The following is a 6,000-nucleotide window of genomic DNA, read 5'->3' on the forward strand; positions in this document are numbered from 1 at the left end:
TTGCGATTCTACATATTAAGTATTGGATCTAAATATAGAAATGTATAGAAGAATATAGAAGATCAAAGGGATGAATTCTATTTTATACTAATGTAAAGTAGACTGCCATGGCAAACATATTGTGAATGTGATCCAACAGTCAAAGGCTTGCTCTCTGGGATCACAAGGGTATTCACAGAAATATCTTCACTCTAAAGGACATCCATCAACATTCTGATCTTCTAATAATGTCCTCATTATAATATAAACTTTTGATTTCTAAATTTAAACTGATGAAAAAACAAAAAGATCAATTCCAAGAAAGCAAAATACTAGTAAAATACTTTTACAAAACAGAAGTTACAATAATGAAATATAAATACGTTATCTGAGTCATTCAAATGAATATTGTCACAAACAAGATAAACATTAGAAAACTTTATATAAATTTGGGAAATTTGTTTACGCAAATGGCAAGTTACACAGCAAGTAAGCAGCTCCACATAAGACTGCTCTCCACCAAAATATTATTTGTATGTTTTATATATATACACACACACAGTGTAAGATAAAAGTAATGGATACACTCTGATCAGTTTTTGATGGATAAAGATGGAGGGATGGAACTCGGGGTACCATTCTAGGAAATAGAAGTGAACTTTTTAGTCATTGTTACAACTTTGCCCATTTCCTCAAAATGGGATTTTGGGGAGGGGGCAGCTAAACATTTTTAAATGTAAAGAAGATAAAATGGTCTTGATAAAAGAAGAACAGTGGAACCTAGAGCTTTCTATCTCAATCCAGTACAAAACTGCAGCTCATTGACATGAATTTAAAACTCATTGAGGCAAAACATGAATATATACATTCAGAAGATAAATAACTTCATAAGACATTCCTTATAAACTCAAACCTGTTTTACCTGCTGCATGGCAGGCCTCCCTTGGCTTATCTGTTTTGAGGAAGTGCAGTATCATGTTCAGCTTCTGGTTGTAATATTAACAAAGCTAAGACTTGTTTTGTGATACTCTAAGTAGACATGGAGTGTTAAGTGAACAGAGCGTATTATGATCGTTACAATGTGAGGCTACAGAGACCGGGTGAGATCTTATAATGAATTAAGGAATTTATTTAATGACACTTATCCCAATCAAAACTGTGTATCTATATCAGGTGTTCGACAAACAATCCAACATTTCCAGGAAACAGGCAGCGTTAAAGACTACCCCAAACCTGGACAACCAAAATCAGCTACAAACGAAGCATTGTCACTTGACGTTTTACAGTCTGTTGTAGAAGATCCTCTTGCCTCAACAAGAAATGTTTCTAAAATATTAGGTATATCTCAAATATCAGTTTGCAAATGTTTACACGAAAGCTGTTATAAAGCGTACAAAATTCGTTTAGTTCATGAGCTTAGTGAGGACAATTTTCATTGTCGAGCAGAATTTTTTGAAATAATGATGCGGAACATTGATAAAAATACAATTCGATTAAACATTGTTTACTCACATGAAGCAACCTTCATGTTAAACGGTAACGTTAACATACACAATGCTCGTTATTGGGCTGATGTTAACCCTCACTGGATGAGAGAGCAACATATCCAGCACCCTGAAAAATTAAATGCTTGGCTTAGCATTGTGAGGGATCAGTTTGTTGGACCCTTTTTTATTGATGGAAACTTAAATGCCGAGGTATACCAGAAAATGTTACAAAATCAGGTTTATTCAGCTATCCAAATGGCCACCAACAACTGTAATGAAGTTTGGTTCCAACAGGATGGAGCACCTCCACACTACGGCCTGCATGCTTTCTAGTATTTAAACTATACTTTTTCCAAATCGCTGGATACGCAGAAGAGGAAATATCGAGAGGCCACCAAGATCACCAGATCTATCTCCACTACTTCGTGTGGGGTCACATTAAAAACTTCTATAAAACGAGAAACTCCAGTACATTAATAACCTTAAGGACAGAATAGTAGTGGAAGTTTAAAAATCCCGTGTGAATCCATACAGTGAGCCATTTCAAGTTTCTACAACAGGCTTGCACATTGTCAGACTGTCCTGGAACAGCAGTTTGAACATCTGATATAAAGACACAGGTTAGTAAGTTTTAGCAGTTTCATTGCTTATCGTAGTTGTAATTACTAGTGCTACTGTAACTTTACAATAAAAAATTTTAAACTCTCCCCAAAAAAGCCCATTTTGGAGATATGGTTCACTTTTGTTTCCTAGAGGCGTGTCCTAAGTTTCATTTTTCTATCTTTGTCCATTGAAGGTTGAACAGGATTCATCCATTGTTTTAACTTAATTAATTTCATTGAGCTGCCATTTTGTACTAGGTACAAGAGAGATAAAAAGCTCTAGTTTCCACTGTTCTTTTTATATAAAAATCTTTCAAATGAGATGTCACTTAATGGATCTTTATGCTTAAAAATTTTGAGCCGCCCTCCAAAATCTCATTGCATCTGTTTGCAGCTTTTCACAGGTTATTCATTTTTTACAAGTATGAGAATGAGAATATCTTTATTTTACAATCTTCAAGATTGGAAATGGTTCATGTGACACAATGTAATTCTAATAATAATTTCAATTTAGAACTCGCTTTACATGGTAAAATTTGGCCAGTCTAGAAATTCACTTATGGTGTAGAACTTTGTTGAAACAATCAGCCTTGAAGTTTTTTCTTTAAAGTGACCGGGTCAGCTCTCTTGACCATATCAGGAAGGATATTAAAAAACTTGGCTCCAGCGTATGAAGGCTTCAATTGGAAATGTCGACTGTAGTGAATTGGCAGAGCAAAGTTCCTGGCATTCCTTGTCTGGTAGGCGTAAGTGTCCACGTGGCGCTTTTGTTGTCTTGAGGTTGCAAGGCAGATCACTTCCAGCAGAGACGTTCGTAACTGTCAAGATTTCCAATTCTTTACAAGCATTCCTGCAGCTGTTCCTCCGGTCATGATCAGCCATTTGCCATAGAACACCACAAGACATGAACAGAGAGTTGTAAGCTGTTCTCACCACATCCTCTGTACCGACATGCTCAACTCTTCTAATTGAAAAGAAGGTAATACAGACTGCTGCCTAGTCTATCTATAAGATCCGTCCACGATAATCTACTGTCAACCATAACACCCAGGTGTTCCATTGTATTTACAGAGCAAAGATTGGGAAATGCTGACAATCGCTCTTTTATGCTGCATAAGGTAATTTCTTTAGTGTTCGATTCGTTAAAAACAAGGTCATTTGCTGTGCAGTACTCAACAGCAACATTTAATGTGATACATTCTACCAGCTTCAGTTAAGTTCGACGATCTGGCACGTGATCTGAGGTCGGGAAAGTACCGATCTAAAATGCCCCTAGCAACTAGTGCGGGCTTCGGTGCCACCCTGCACTTCTGGTGAAAAATCATCCCTGTAGGTAGAACCTAAATTCTTGTGAGCGCTCGTAAACGTTAACTATTAACTTTTTCTATTTATAATACGTATGTATGTATTCACCTCCTTATATAGCCTATAAAAAATAGCAGATAGGGACAGAGTGGCCTCTGGATAATATCAAAGGACCAAATGAACATTAGAGAATCACCTCTCTCACTAACTTCAATAACACATTATGAATGATTTTAAGAAGTGTTATCCACCTTACACAGCCCATGAAATTTTATATCTTTAACAGTTCAGTCAGCACAACCTGTCACTGACCAAATATTTGTTGATGCCAGAATAGATACTGGCATAAGTACTGTATTCAGAGTCACTATGCCTCAGACGATACAATATTATTACATAGCAAAAACGTACAATTGTAACTATTATAAAAGACTACTTTCCTAATCCAAATTTATTGTTAATGGTCGATTTCACCCCTCATGTATTCCTCTGAGAATTTGAATTGTATCATTGGCTTAATTTACATGTTAGACCATATACCAAGTGTGTGCATGAAATTTAGCTCCATATGTCGATGCCAGAAGCACCTAACTATAATTGGCCATTTTTAGCAACAAAAGCAATCATAGCTTCAATATATTGATCAATTTGGTTACTGTTTCTTTCTTTTTAAAAAAATTTGTAAATAAATCGTAAAATAAACTTGCATACAAAAAAATTACTTTAACAAAAACATTATTTACATGGTTCATAATGAATATTTTAGTTTGGCATAAAAATATGACCAGTGAAAGATTTTTTTACTTATTAAATAGAGTATTTACTGAAACATGCACATAGTTTTTAACAGATATCAAAATATAAAACATTTATCTTCAAAAATAAAGTGTTTGCGTATGGTTTTGGAAGTACAGTGAATTTTTATTTTTACACATCACTAAAATTGTGTTACACTTTACAAAAGAAGCTGTAAATAAAACGGTATATGCCATTGTTATAAAGCTTAAAAGTACAAAATAGAATACCCTTATTGCCTACTTAAGTTGTTGGTAAACTTTACCTGAGTAATAAAAACCAACTCTCATGAAATAGTAAATAATAATACAATAATGTGAAGTACCATCTTACATATTATAGACACAAAGATATCCTTTACCTTATCCCTCCTGCCTGATGCTTAGTTCACTACATAAAGAGCTATTTAGTTCTCTTTTATTTCGAAATTTGTCTAAAACATTGTCCAATCAAATTCGCTGCCACAATTATTGGCCTTTATTATTAAATTCATACAATACATTGGGCCACTTTTTGATAATTGGTACTTTATAAATACAAATAAAGCAAATTATGTATGTTTAACCAAGTTGTAACAAATGTTTTTACACATCCATATAGTTTGACACTGGCACTTCATACACATTTTACGCTAGTCCATGTAGTTGGCCTTAGGGATTTCTTGCAAATTATGTTAAATATTTATTTATGGAGTCGCCTGATAAATGAAACTTTTGGTTTCAAAAGGCCTCGTCTAAAAAATAAACGATATTGGAAAAGTATTATTTTATTAACATTTGTTATCTTTAGTTGGATGCATTGAAAGGATTAAATCATAGTTTACGCATCTCCTGATAGTTTGAGCATATTTAACATTTTGAATAATCATATTTACATAGTAAAATACTTTTATACACTATTTTGTCATTTACATATAGTTACGTTTCACCTTATCTCAATCGATACTGTTTTAATCAATCAATAAACTCAATTATTTAGATTTTCAGTTGGTATTTTTATTTTAACTGCGACAGTTTATTCGTAAATATTCATGTTTGTGGCAATTTTAAATGTGAGAAATAATGTGGTCTTAACTTCTACTAATGAAATATGATAACGGCAAATAAAGACTGAAGATGCTGCTCTAAGGAGGAAAATTGGCCGTTGTTGCAATAAATTTGGTTTGATAAAGCGAGCCTTCATTATAATAATTACAATACTATTGAAAATTAAGGCAATTATGTCAATTGGATCAGTTGTGTAACTATAAGAGGGGATGAGTGGAACAAAACTCTTCCACCCCACATTACGAGACCTAAAATAAATATAATATTTGTATAACATCAATCCAACTTGTCAGAAATGCAACAGTTCAATGTTTTACCTAGAATTAGGCCTATCTAATTCATATTACCTAGTGTGGTATCATCTTCAATAAGATCCATCAGTGACAGCTAATGGTAAGTTAATTGGTCACACATCTATAATAAGTGAACTCACAGAGACCATAGTTACCTTACAGACCATAGAAGGCCCAATGGACATAAAGGATCTGTAGTGGCCTATCAAGACCACTTCTGGATGTAGAGATTCACAGACTGTATAATCCTTTGTTGTTAAACGACAGTTTGGGGTGTAACATTTAAAAACAAATAGTTATAAGTTTTACAGCTTTTTTGTTACGTACCTATTTCCATTCACAGTACAGCCATAAAATACTTGATTAATGCCTTGAACTTAAAACATATTTAAATTGTATTTTTATACCCTTAAAACACGACTAAACCTTACTAATCTAACAGAAACACTATTAATACTGAAATAAATAAAGGTAAAGATAAAAATAAAACAAC

This window comes from Homalodisca vitripennis, chromosome 2 (genome assembly GCF_021130785.1).
Source record: "Homalodisca vitripennis isolate AUS2020 chromosome 2, UT_GWSS_2.1, whole genome shotgun sequence".
NCBI classification, from domain to species: Eukaryota; Metazoa; Arthropoda; class Insecta; order Hemiptera; family Cicadellidae; genus Homalodisca; species Homalodisca vitripennis.